Here is a 14,646-nt window from a genome sequence, read left to right on the forward strand (position 1 = left end):
ACACACCCAGGGAGTTCACCACATAATATGTAAGATAGCACGTGAGTTCAATAGAAGAGGTTTTATTTTCTTATGGACTCACAAAAATACACATACAGAGGGGGTATAAGGGGTACTTAAAAGACATTTTTTTGAACGCACATGATATAGGGGGTTTTCACATAGTGAATGCCCCGGGGTGACGTGTTGGTGGGTGATATTTTGAACTTGGGACGGACTCGCATTGTCGTCGATTTTTCCCAACATAATGATTGCCTTATTGACATAATAATGAGATGCAATCTGTCAAAACTTCCTATTGTTTTTTTCACTCTCTCTCCCATGTCCAGGTACCGAGGGTGTTGGTCATGTATACTCAAGTTGCTTGTTGTGGTAGACGTGTTCACAAGTGAAGCATAGGTTCTTGGGTTGTTTTTTGTTGAGAGGTGTAGGCTGAAGCATGGAAAGCAGCTAACATACTTGCATAGGTGAGCAAGAGGGCTGGATCACAACGATGGTGGAGGTTCTCGCCTCCATGGGAGTTCAAGGGTTTAGAAGGGGGTTGCAAGGTTCAGAAGGGGTATAGGGTTCAAAGAGCTATCTAGGAGTTCCTGAGTTGAGACAGCGTTACAGGGTTTAGGAGGAATCCAAGGTTGAGAAGTGGAGAACTAGTCTCCTTTGCAAGTTCAAGGGATAAAGGCTTGAGGAGGAGAGGCAAGGGAGGAGGAAGGGAAGAAGGAGAAGGTGGAGAGAGGAGGAGGAGGAGGGAGCTGGAGAAGGGAGGAGGAGGAGGAGGAGGAGGGAGGAGGAGGAGAAGAAGGGGGAGGATGGGAGATTGCAATTAGGTTACAGCATGCTATCACATGATATTGTTGAGGGAGCATGGATCCAAGGGAGATCAATCACATGAACACAATAGTGAGCTTGAGCATTGAGCCCCAAAGTGTGGGAGTTTCATTCCATTGAGAGAGATTTATACATGTTGGTCTCCACACAATTTATAGGTACCTCAAGGATGGGACCTCGTTTGTAAGAGACCTCTTAAACAAGAGTCCCTCCACTTTTTAAGGGACCTCTTGGGTCTCTATACAAAGTGGGGGAGCCTCATGAGTTCCTACACAAAGTGGGGCAATATTACGAGTGCCTGCACAAAGTGGAGGGACCTTTTGAGTCTCTCCACAAACTTGGGGGACCTCAAAAATTGTAGGCTTAATTGTGATCTCTAAGATGTTTCCTTCTTTGTATTAAGAAGTCCTTATTCTTGTTCTGATAATCTTCATAATTTTGAAAATAAAAACATGCCAGAATCATTATGTGCAAAGATGAAGAGAAATATTGGACATGCACAGATGTTAGATGCTATGGAATAGACTTTTTGTCTTGCATGGAATGCCACCATTTTCATTGGTGGTTGGCATGTACTGTAATATGCTAGTGTATTAATTGCCTTATGTGCAAGAAAGGATGGGTTTGTTGGCATCTTCCTAACTTTCTAGCTTGGAGATATCTACCACTAACCTTGGCTAGCTATGGCTAGTCACCAAGGTTAAATGTTCGATGAAGAACTGAAGACAGGTACTTGATTTTAGTGAAGGTTCTAGAATACTTGATGTTGAGGATAGGGAATACCATGTATACCTAATTTTCCTTTTGATAATGCTTGGCATTTCTCTTCTTTGTCTTGTACGAGGCATGTAAATGCACATGTTGAGAGGCCTTACATTTAATTACATTGTCTCGCATCAAATTTGGTTCATAAAAACATACACTTTTACTTGTTGTATTCTTATTTGTATAGAATGTATGTCTCCATAGATCTTAGAATTTGATTCATTGTTTGTTGAGAGGAATGCTTGTAAGAAAGAAAGGATAAGGTTGTCGATGATGAGGCTAAAGATTTTCATGTATGGCTTTGGCCCATGAGTGTACCTGTTTTGGTACTGATTTGCATTAATATTATATGCTGTGCTCATATCAACTTTCTATTGTCATCTAAGGACTGTGAAAGTGCATGCTTGGAGCTTATTGGATGTCTTGTCACTACAAGACATAGGCCTCCTTCCAATGCTATCTACCGATGCTTCGTAACCGCGGGTACAAAAATCATCAATACGATTGGTGAGCGGGGGAGGTGTTAGTATTCATGACAAAATACTAGTCGGTATGTGCATTGGTAGATACGGATGCCTATATTGATGTCCATACCGATGATTATCCAAGCTTGCACCAACTCTAACACCATCACCGATTTTGACTCTCAGTTAAATTTTCCATACTGAAGTTTTTACATAATCACTACAAGACATGGGCCTCTTTTCGACTCTGTCTTCCGCCACTTCGCATGTGTGGGCACGAAGATCGTCGGTACTGGTTGGCGGCAGGCAACGAAGGTGTCGATGTGGACGTCAAAATATTTGTGGGTATGCTCATTGGTATATCTGTGGGTATAGGAGTCGGTATATACTGACTACCATACCAACTAATACCACTCTTGCACTGACGCTTTTAGCAACGCTTTCATCGACACTTGGGTACATTTTTCCATACCAATATTTTTACTGAATGTCATTTGCAAGGGTCCCAAAATAATTTTGGACCACAAGTTTGGTCATTTGAAAGATAAAAATATAAGAGTATGTACACCAAATTTGATATCAAAACACTCATATATTGATAGTGAACTTAATTAACATACAAATTAATGTACAAAAATGTCACTATAAAAATGTGAGGGCCAAATTATACATAAGAAGTCTCGTCGATGTCAAAACTGTGAGTCAGTAGTATTTACATCGACAACTTCATCTTGAGCCAAGTCTTACGTGCCAAATATGTCTATCTCAAGGTTTATATTCGCCCACCTCTCCTACATTGTCCCTCTGCACCTACAAGACTTGGTATAGTTGCCTCTCCATCTCAAGGTCTTATCCTCTTTTCCCCTTCTATTTCAAGTTTGCTTGGTTTATTTTGTCTTTCTTCCTACCTCTCCTCTTGTTTCCCTTCCTCTACTTTCACTTTCCCTTCCTTTCTCTAAAGTTTCTCTCCTCATTTCCTTTCCTTTTCTTTCTGTAAAGGAAGAAACAATACACAAAAAACAATCATGAAAGAGAAGAGTATGAAAGCACTACCTATTGTTTTGGTGCTTTCTCCTTGTTTGTAGGCTTCTCTTTGTCTCCTCAATCCAATCCCTTTGGAATGTTGCTTCTCCAAACCCCTCCTTTCACTAATTAGTTTTCTTAAAGTGGTCTCTTCTATAGGGCCAGTACACAAAACACCTCCTCTTCCGAGCGAGATTAGGAAGAGTGAGATTATCTGGTGCCAGGTGACGTCGTGTCTAGGTAAGAACATGCTTTCTCTATTTTCCTATTTTTCTTTTCGTGATTGCATTGGCCTCCAGCTAGCGCCTTAAGCGCTCGCTGTAGTTCAGGGCATAGGAACTCTCCTCTCTTTCCCCCTCTTCTCGTCTTTTCTTCCCACTCTTATTTTCTTCTCTCTTTCATTCTCTTTTCCACTCTTTCCTTCTCTCTTTTTTTCCTCTTTTTTGCCTCTTTTTTCTCTCTTTTCTCCTCTCTTTTCCTCTCTTTTCCTCTCTTTCCTGCTCTCTTTTCCTCTCTTTTCTCCTCTTTTTTCCTCCTTTTTTTTCCTCTTTTTTCCTTTTCTTTTCCTTCTCTCTTCTCCTCTCTTTTTCTCTCTTCCCCTCTCTTTTCCTCTCTTTTCCTCTCTTCCCCTCTCTTTTCCTTCTCTCTTTCATTATCTTTTCCTCTGTTTCCTCCTCTCTTTTCCTCTCTTTTCTTCTCTCTTTTCCTTCTCTTTTTTTGTCTCTTCCCGTCTCTTTTCCTTCTCTCTTTCCTTCTCTCTTTTTCTCTCTTTCCACCTCTTTTTACCTCTCTTTCCTTCTCTCTTTTCCTCTCTTTCCTTCTCTCTTTTCCTCTCTTTCCACCTCTCTTTCCTGCCCTCTTTTCCTTCTCTCTTTTCCTCTCTTTCCTTCTCTCTTTTCCTCTCTTTCCTTCTCTCTTTTCCTTCTCTTTTTTTTCCTCTTTTCCTCTCTTCCCTTCTCTTTCCTTCTCAAATATCCAAGAGAGGGATCCCTCTCATACACTAGAAATTGTAGCTAACATTCTCCTAATCAGAGTACTTTATAAATTGTAAAGACATCCTTCATCATTTCTTCGATGAAGTGCTGCCCTTGCCTTTATCATCGCTCTTCCTCTTCTTATCCTCCACCTCTTTTTTCTTTTACTTTTTAGCCCAAGGAGCTTCCTTGGGCATATGGCCTTCCTCCTAGATCAACTCATGCATCTCCTCAATAGAATCATCCAGGATCTCCCGATCGACCTTGTACATGTCCTCGTCGAGCAGCTCCCCACGGTCTGTGCATTTGGACACAGATGCGCACTAGGGAGTGATGGTACATCTACCCTCAGGGAGTGCACCACTAAGAGATCCTAGGTATCACGTGCGTTCAAGGGGTATTTAAAAAACCCCTCAACTAAAAACAAATTCCAATAAAACAACCTCTCTTTGAACTAACGGATTTTTTTCTAAAGTTGAATTAAAAACCCCTCCTTTTGAATGCACGTGGTACACAAATTTTGGGAGGTGAACCCCCCGAGCATCTACCTCCCCCTCCTTTATATCATAATATTGTCTGTACAGATCCTCCAAGGATGCTACCATATCTCTTTCACTAGGGGCCATGGGGAGTAGCAGAGAGAGAGAGCAAAGATAAGGGAGTGACTAGAAGTGAGCGACAAGAAAGAAGCGACGAGAGAGTGACTAGAAGTAGCAGAGTGGAGGAGTAGTGTGAGAAGGGATATAGAGTGGAAGGAGTGGTGTGATGCAAAGAAGAGAGGAGGGGAGACTTTAAAGATTGAGGGAGGATGAAGTGGAGAAGAGAAAGGCAAAGAATAATGTAGATAGGGTGATACTCTAGCATAGATTATGGAATAAAGGAGAGTGGATGCAATAAAGTTTCTTAGAATTATTTTTTAGGAACATATTGGCTTGTGCAATATATATAATTTATTGAATAGAATTGAATGTGAATGTAGCTTGTTTGTACCCTAAATTCTTTTGCATATCTTGAATTAGTGCCCTTATATATTGATTTGTAATGTGTTTTATATGGCCATATTTGGTTCTTTTTTTTCAAACAGATTCTAAATGGAATGCCCTCCTCCACGATAGTATTTCAAAAGCCCCAACCTAGTTCCCTACGTTGCAGTGATTCGGGACATCCAAACTTTGTTATCACATGTAGCAGAGAAGATTGTGCATGACACAGACTGTGTGAAATATAACGTCAAAGTGCGTGTGCGTGGGTGGGGTCTTGACTGATCATGCATGGAGTGAGGAAGCCTGAGGCATGCATAAAATAACCTACGAGATCTCTATAGGCTTTGGAGAGGGTGGCTATGACCATGAATATAGCAAGGATGAAACTATAAAGGACATAATGGGTTGTGTAGAGGTCTTCTTGGACTACGAGTACATAGTCCAAGAAGAGTATGATTATATATTAGAAGAATTGGAAGATGAGGTCCCAAGTGATCCATCTAGCACGGTGAGGAGGAGGAAAGTACCTCGGATAGTAATGCAGAGCAATAGATCTCCTCCTCTATTTGGCCCGGGAGCAATGGTAGACTCGGCAACAACAAGGCATGGGTGGTAAGTATATGTTTATCTTCTACTAAATTTCTAATATGTTCAATCGTTCAAATTTCTTGTCATTCATATCTAACTAACTGAATTTGGATCCACAAGAATTTGTGATTGGAAGGCCTCCAGACAATGAGGAGTATAGAAGGGCCTTCAGGATTGGGGATCCAAGCCATGGTTTAAGGAGAAGGAGAGAGAAGGAGTCCACATCGATTGGGGAAGGGTAGTGGCGCGTCATGTGAGTATACCCTATTCCTCTTTGTTATCATTTGACTATCACCATTGCATGATTATTGTCCTTGATGTTCCAAGCATGTGGCCCTAGAGGGGTCACTAAGAAATCTATAAGATAGCACATGCTATCAATAGAAGGGGTTTAATATGTCTTAGGAGTTACAGAAAATATACATACATAAGGGGTTTTTTAATTCAAAAAGTGAACATTTTCAAACATAAGGAATACTTTAATCATCTCAAAATTTATAGAAGGGGTGTATATATGTTTTAAAAATCCGTAAGTAGGGGTTTTTTTTCATACTTCTTGATCCCACATGCTATATGGAGCTTTTACATAGTGCCCCCCTAGCATGTGGCATATCAGGGTCGCTGGATGCAAGAAACTCTGTGATGTATACTAATGACTCTTGCACAAGCTATCCCTCTGGCATGCTTCTAGCTCTTTGCCTTAAAAATCCCTTCAAAGTTTTCATAAACTGTTCAAGGAAGTCATTTATCGAGCTCCTGCGAGCCTCCCCTCCCCCCCCCGCTAGCTCTACCTCCCCCCCCTAGCTCCTCCTCCTCGCCTCGACCACCCCCACCCCCTGCCTCTCCGCCCTCACCCCCCCCTCACCCGCCGCCTCACCTCGCCGCACCCCTCGCCTTCGCTCTCACCCCCCCTCGCCCCCCTCCGCCCCCCCTCGCCTCTTCGCCTCATCCTGCCTCTCCGCTCCCTTCCCCCTCGCCCCCCCTCCACCTCACCTCGACTCACGTCGCCCCCCCCCTCGCTTCACCTCACCCCCCCTCTCGTCGCTCTGCCTCACCTCCCCGCCCCCTCGCTTCACCTGCCCCCTCGCCCCCAATCCGCTCCTCCCCCGCCCCCTGCTTCACTTCCCCGCCCCCTCGCCACACCACCCCCCCCGCCCCTCCCACCCCTTCCGCCCTCCGCTCCTCCCTGCACCCTTCACCCCGCCCTTCCACCCCCGAACCTCCCGCCCCCTCACTTCGCTCTGCCCCGCCCTTCCGCCCCGCCCCTCCACCCTGCCACCTCCTGCCCTCCCACCCCGCCCCGCCTCCCCCCGCTCCCGCCTCCTCCTCACTTCACCCGCTCTCCGTCCCCACTCCCCCATCCTACGTCACCTCCGCCTCCCGGCCTTTTGCTTCGCCTCCTCCGTCCTCCACCCTCCATTCTCCCCGCCGTCCGCCTCCGCAACCGTCCTATTCACACCCAGACTCCACCCTCCCGCTTCTATCCCCCCCTTTTTTTGGGTGGCAGCCTTTTCTTCATCGGAAGCCTCACAGTTTGTCTTGGCGGTATGGCGGCTCCCTGCCTGGAACCGGAGGCCCAGTCGGACCCTCCCTCTCCAGATGCCTACCGCGTTATCCTGACAGAGCAACAATCATCTCGGGTTCAGGAGGTTGCCAATGACTTTGCCCATACCTCTGTTTACGGCAGAGTCATTGGACACTCTCCCTCTAGATCAGCCATTAGGGACTGGCTCCAGTCCACTCTCATGCTAGAGGATGGCCATATTGAGGAGGTGGCCCTTATGGGAAGGGGCATCTTCTGGCTCAAACTCTCCAATGAGAAAGTTGCGAGCAACCTGATTGCTGGTTCACCCACGTCGGTGGATGGAAAGGTTATCATGATAGTCCCGTGGTACCGTGGATTCAGCGCAGCGGATTTTGAGCGGATTTTGATGTTCGGTTCCGTATACCTCGCCATCCAGTGACGCTAGTTTTTCCAGGTCTTGCTGCTGAGCTGCGGCCGATTGTCAGGGACCTGGGCTCCCATTTTGGCTGGGTTATGCACAACACTTTTGCCGATGCGGTGACTATGGCAGGAGCCCCCCGAGTCCATGTGGCTGTGGCGGATCCTGCGACTCTCCCTGCAATGATCGAGATCGTGACAGATGCCGGCAGCATCACCCAGAGCATGGTAGTCACCGGATAGCCAGGCCAGTGCCTGAGGTGCCACGGCTTTGGGCACTTGGCGGCTTCTTGTCCACGTTTCGCCAGCTCTTCTCGGCCTCCCCTGCCCCCGCCCCCTCCCCCCCTCCCCCCCCCTCCGGACAGCCACGTCAAGAGGAGCCAAGGCAGCCGGAGTCCGGTCCAGAGTTAGTGGGCGGTTGGACTGAGGTTAGAAGGAAAAGAGGAAAGAACAAGAAGATTTCAGATAAAGGCAAGGAGGCAGAGGTTACCCATCCTGCAGCAGTACCTCAGAGACCTGACAGGCAGCCGCCCCAGGGACCTGGGAGAGCTTCTTCTTCGACGGTAGCCCGCCCTTCACAGCCTTAGATCCCCCTCTCTTCCGCTCCCCCGCCCCTTTCCACTCAGTCCCAGCCCCTTCCCCAGTTTCATCCCCCTTCTCCTGACCTGCAGTTTCAGCCCCCGCCTCTTCCTCCTCAGTCTCCTCCTCCTCCTTCTCAGCCCCAATTCCAGATGCATCCCCATCCCCCTCCCCCCATCTCTCTCGACTCTCCTGCAGAGTTAGCTGCACCGACGGCTTCCCAGTGAGGGCAGCCCCCGCTCCTCCTCCTCCACCTCCTTCACGAGTCTGAGTCGCCTACCCCCCAGCCTCCTCCCCCCCCCTCCACTGGCAGGACACCCGGAGTCTACACCACCACTGGAGCAGGCTTCCTTGTCCGCTAGCCCCTCAGTGGCAGACTCTGATGGGTCTCAGCTTCAGGAGAGAGAGCTTCCTCGAGACTTTTACAGATCTGGCCCCTGGGACTACTTGGATGTGGCTGACCTCGGGACCTTCCCGGCTTGTCTCGACATCAGTATGTTCCTGCTCCGCAAAGGGGTGGATGGGAAGATTGCCGCTTTGGCCCCTAGGGATGGCCCTAGCTTTGCTTTCACGTTCCTCAGCGACGGCACCGAGACCTGGATAGATGACTCAGTCTGGGAGGCTCTCAGAGAGCAGACACACGCTCAGGTTTGCTCTTGGATAGGCCCGTCCGGTGGGCAGCTTCTCGAGACTCAGTGGTTCGAGGGCGACGTGCGCCTGCGGTGGCATTGCGCCGCCAAACACTTCCGACTGATTGTGATCCTCAGGCCTCCCCTGTCATGGCCCCTCCCCCAGGATGTCAAAGCCTGGTCCCCTCAGAAACTCCGAGCCTTCTACAGGATGACTACTTCAGAGATCTCGAGTTGGCTCGAGGAAGCATTTGCTCATGGCACCAAAGGCCTCTCGCCTTTGCTAAAGGTGTTGAAGAACGGGCAGGACGACCCCGCCTCCCCCTCCAAACCTTCTCACAAGCGACAGCGCCTCCACTCCGAAATGTCAGCTTCTTCATCGACTTCGACCGCGAGCAGATAGTTGTTCGCAGCCTCCCATTCCTCACCATGAGCCTACACCTCGTATCCTGGAATGTGAACGGGTTTCACTCTTCTGGCACCCGTGGTCCCAGGAAGCTCATTTTGCAACAGGAACTTCAGCCAGCAGTGATTGGTCATTTGGATGTACTTCTGCTCCAGGAGCACAAGCTTTCTGCGGCTCACTCCCGTAGTTGTGGGAAGGTTCTCCCTGGACGTTCCCACACTTATTGGGAGCCCTCGATCGGCGCACAGGGGAGGAGTGGAGGTGTCTGTACTTCCGTGTGCGAGCAGTTAGCCCAGGGAGTTTTCGGTCATGGCACGTTGATCCCAGGCCGTGCCCTTTGGGTAGTCCTGGAACTAGAGGGTTCCAAAATAGGAATCCTCAACATTTATGCCCCCACAGACCTCCAGTGTAGAGCCACCTCTTCTGGAGGACACTTACAGGGATTCTTCCAGACATGGATTCCTGGATTGTTGGAGGTGACTTCAACAATCTGGAGACCTTGGAGGACCAACAGGGCAGAGGTCCGGAGTTTACAGGTATGGCTCAGGCAGAGCAGTCCGCTTGGGACTCTTTCATCTTCGCGACAGGAGGCAGGGACAGTTGGAGAGACCCGTCCTTCCAGCGTTGGCACGAGAGCCTGGACTTCTCGTGGGGCTTCCGCAGGGAAGGAGGCAGACTCCTGGAGAGGCTGGATAGATTTTATGTCAGTGATTAGGCCATTAGCAGAGGAGGTCAGGCAGGTATAGTTCCAGGGACGACACTTTCCGACCATGCGCCTATGCTCCTATCATTGGACTCGGCAGCCCAGGCCCTTCCCCCCCATTCATGCCAGATTCTCGACTCCATTTTCTCGAGGGAGGACGTGCGCAGCAGTATCTGCAGTCTATGGGACAGAGATTGGGGCGAGTGCATGGATCTGGTTGATTCGGTGGCGTAGACTTTGCAGGAGTCCAGCCAGATTTGCCAGCTCGCAGCCCTACAAGTTCGACAGGAGTGGTGGAGCAGAGAGAGAGCTCTTCGAAGGGACCTCGCCTCCATTCAGCGACTCCAGCAGGCAGCCCCGGGCTCGGAGGAGCTTCAGATCCAGGCCCTTCGAGCCAGAGGCCTTCTTGAGGAGACCCTCCAGCGTCGGTCAAAGTTTTCCTATCACGCCTCTCTCTCCTTCTGGGCTCGGAAGGGTGACCGGATGAGCAGGGAGTTCTTTAGGACGCATGGCCAGAGAGCAGCAGCACAGGTGATCAGCTCCGGAGTCTCAGGACAGCAGAGGGGCACATTGTTACGGATCCGGGTGAGGTCTTGGGGTTGGCTACCAACTTCTATAGGACTCTTTTCCAGCAGGAGCCGATTGCCCCCCTTGCACTCGACGCTCCCGGTAGGAGGTGTGGAGGCACATTCCATCCCTGGTCCAGCCCAGCATGTAGGCGACGTTGTTGGCACCGTTCACTATGGACGAGATGTTGGAGGCCTTGATGGCCATCGACGGGCAGAAGTGCTAGGCTATCCCGGGCATTCTTCACCTCCTTCTGGGATCAAATCCATCAACCCCTCCTAGCAGCTCTTCAGAGGATTTTCAGCAGCGGTTATATGCTAGAGAGCCTCTCCTCGGGACTGATTTCCTCATCCCGAAGGGAAGAGATAGACAGGAGATCCGTCAGTGGCGCCCGATCACCCTACTTACCACTGCTTACAAAATCCTTGCCAAGATGATCAGTGCCAGAGTTCGGCCTCTACTTCTAGACCTCATTCATGACACTCAGACAGGCTTTGTCCAGGATCGCAGTATCCTGGATAATGTCTTCACCTTCTCAGAGGCAGCGGAGTGGGCTCAGCACAGTGGGTCACACCTAGCCATCCTACTTCTCGACTTTGAAAAGGCCTACGATCGAGTGGACTGGTCCGATCTGGAGGGGACTCTGGAGCAACTAGGTTTCCCAGTAGGATGGATTCAAGGTATTTCAGCGTTGTACAGGACAGCTTCTAGCAGGGTCATCATTGGCGGTAGGATGGGCGAGCGTTTTCGTCTGGAGAGATCAGTGCATCAGGGCTGCCCCCTGGCTCCTTACCTGTTTCTCTTCTTCACTGAGGCTATGACATACTACCTTCGGGCGAGATCTACTGGGCTCAGGGGTGTTCGCCTCCCACTCCGGGAGGACACGGAGCTCCTGGACTCGGAGTATGCGGATGACACAGCACTATATGTCCAGGATGACGAGATGATGCTGGAGAGGGTGAGGATGGCCCTAGAGATCTTCTGTTCGGCTGCCGGAGCGAAAATCAACTAGAACAAATCAGTTGGTTTTCTCACAGACCCCGGGGCGTGCTCTCAGTGGGGGAGGTTTTTGGGTTTCAGGTGGATTCTGTGGGGATAGACAGCTAGATACCTTGGTTTTCAGGTCGGCCTGGATATCACACCAGCTCAGCAATTTCTCCCGGTGCTAGATTCCATCCGACGGAAGCTGGCTTTCTGGAGCACTGCTAAGCTCTCCCTTGCAGGTCATGCCTTGGTAGTCAACTAGGTCCTCCTAGCCACGGCCTAGTATGTGGCTTCCTGTTGGTGTTTCTCGAGATCCAGCGTGGCACAGCTTAGGAGGTTGGTTCGGAACTTCCTTTGGTCTAGGGAGGATGGCCTCAGAGATACCAGAGCCAGGGTTGCTTAGCAGACAATCATTCTTCCATAGGCTGAGGGTGGCGTGGGGGTCATCGATCCAGAGCTTTAGAGTCAGGCCCTATTAGGCAAGCTAGTCATCAGCGGTTTGACCCCGGGGGGGCAGACATGGAAGATGCTACTTCAGCAAGGGCTCGGTTCTTGTGTCCCATGCCGAGGTGGAGAGTGGCTTCCGTCCCTCAGGTGGATCTTCACTTCCGCCCCCCTCACTCAGCCCCGCTCCCCACTCGTTCGTAGCCTTCTCATGGTTTGGAGGCGGCTCTGCCTCAGTCTCATTCAGTCCCCTCCTAGCTGTCAGGAGGAGATCGACGCCAGCCACTTATTTGGAATGATCAGGTCAGAGATGCCGAGGGCCTTCAGTTGGGGGAGAGATCACACATCAGGTGGGATGGCTAGATGCGGGGGCCAGCCTGGTCCCTTCGAGTTTGCAGGGACACGTACAGACATTTGGAGATGGCTGATCTCGCAAACGCAGCTGGAGGTGCCCGTGGAGCCCAGGCGAGACGTACGGAGATCGATGGCGCGATCCCAGCTGATTGGTTGGTTCCACCTGAGCTTCAGATCCTCATGCCTGGTGATGACCGTTGGCTGGGACAGTTCACCCCCCGTGGCATCCCACTGGTGGTCACAGGACGTATGGACGACTCCTCTGTTTCCTTCTTCGCGGTTATGGGGGATGGACGACTCAGGAGAGAGGATGCACTCATCGACCCCCTACTCCCATGGCAAAGGGTTCGGGTCGTAGGCCTCATGGGGAAGGTCTAGCGGACCGATCCTAGCATAGAGCAGGATCAGCCACAGCTTTGGTGACTCTGGCTCTGGGAGGGGCGGGCCTTGTCAGAGCTTGATTGGGACCCAGGAGAGTGGAGATGGCCAGAGATTGTGACAGCCAGGTCAGGGGCCGACCTCTTTCTTTGCCTACAACATGACATTGGGCAGGCGAGTTCTTGGGAGGATGCAAAGCCGCCCTCCCACCTAGCGGCCCAGCTGGTATGCACAGGGTATTTCCAGGTTCTTTTTGCAAGCCTTCTGGAAGGCCTTGTAGAGCTAGCGGCCGCAGAAGATCTCCTACTTCCTGTGGCTTCTTGCCCACAAAGGTCTTCCAGTGGGGAGCTAGTTGCGGCAGATAGGCTAGGACGGACGTTGTCAGATGTGTCATGAGGATGAGGAGTCACTAAAACACTACCTGTGGAGTTGCACTCGCGCCCAGGAAGTGTGGAGGTGGACTTTCAGGATTATTACTTGCGCAGCACCAGAGCTAGGATTGATCACTTGGGGCGCGTTCTGTTGGTGCAACACCGCACCTGGTTTTCATCACTTATTCGAGGCATGTTAGCAGGACCCCACATTCCTTATCACACAGGGGACATGGGGGCCGCTCGAGAGTATCCTGTAGCACCTAGTAGAGGTTGATATAGGAGCTCAGGAGAGGCAGCTAGTCTGGGAGATTATTAGCAGCATCGCAGGATGGCACATTTGGACCTCGCGCTGTGCGCAGATCCTCGGTGGCACTTCCTTATCGACTGCCCAGATCATGACTGATATTTGGAGCGAGATTATTCATACCCTTAGAGGCCAGTGGGACCAGATACAGGGGGACTCCCGGGCCGGTCGGGAGAAGCGGAGACACTTCCTCCGAGTTTGGGACACACAGGGCCTCTTCTTCGAGCAGACTTCGCAGGGCCTTCGGTGGTGCTACTCACCACCTCTCTGGCTATTCATTCACACTCGCCTTATCCCTCCGTGAGAGAGAGCTTTACTTTTTGTTATCTTTTTGGGCTGCGTCCGACTGACCTCTTGTATCTTGTTCTCGAAGTAATATAATTAGCATTGCTTTTTCGGCAAAAAAAAAAAAAAAACTGTTCAAGGAAACACATCCAACAACTGTGAACAGTTCTTGCAATGGTGACCTCATCAACTACGTGTACAAGCAAGTGCACCTGAGTCATCACAATTCTTGAGGGAGAGTACTTGGGAGAGTGCTTCTCAAGCAAGCACACAACTTTGATGGAGTCCACCTTAGGCCTCTCCATGCTCGATACAGAGATCTCTTTTTACAAGATGCACCTATTCCACCTGCACACGTAAGATTCAATATTTTCTACCGATCATTTAAAATTGTATGAAATATAATAAAGGTGATATGATTCTAAGCATACCTGACAATTCCATTGATCTTGTAGATTGATTTTCTAACATCTTTTGATAAGCATCCTCTCACTTTAATTGGGAGGATAAACTACCCAAGCAACAAAGGAGTTATAAGAATGTATCACAATCATATAAGTTACATGAAAGCATCACAATATTACTTCTACTAAGCATTCAAGCTAGCATGTAGAATTATGAATACCTTTTAGTCCTTGTAACAATCATGGGACTTGAGGCCACTAAGGTTAATGTCCTTTGTAAACTCTCCCCCTCAGCAACGTATGTGTCTTGTGAAGGTGGAGCATCCTTTTTCAACATTCGATCTCATTGACCACCTCATCTATGCCACCAACCTGGCTCATGGGCGCATATTGTTGCAATGGTCTTCCATCAAGTAAGGTAATCTACTTGATGGGCCACTTAACTAGGCTGAGAGATCCGACATCTTGCATAGAAGACCCTAAGTCACTTCCCATAATTTGTTCTTTCTTTTCAATACCCACACAAATGCAATTGTTACCCAATAAATCAAAAGTTTATAGAGTCACCCGAGAAAACATACAAGATCACACCTTCCCCCATGGTCTTTGTTTTGCTATCATCCCACAAGACAACCTTTTTCTCTTTCCAAGATTCACAAATGCAATTGTCA

The sequence above is a fragment of the Dipteris shenzhenensis genome, chromosome 27 (genome assembly GCF_047967505.1).
Source record: "Dipteris shenzhenensis isolate YYH24624 ecotype China chromosome 27, Dip_SZ_1.0, whole genome shotgun sequence".
NCBI classification, from domain to species: domain Eukaryota; kingdom Viridiplantae; phylum Streptophyta; class Polypodiopsida; order Gleicheniales; family Dipteridaceae; genus Dipteris; species Dipteris shenzhenensis.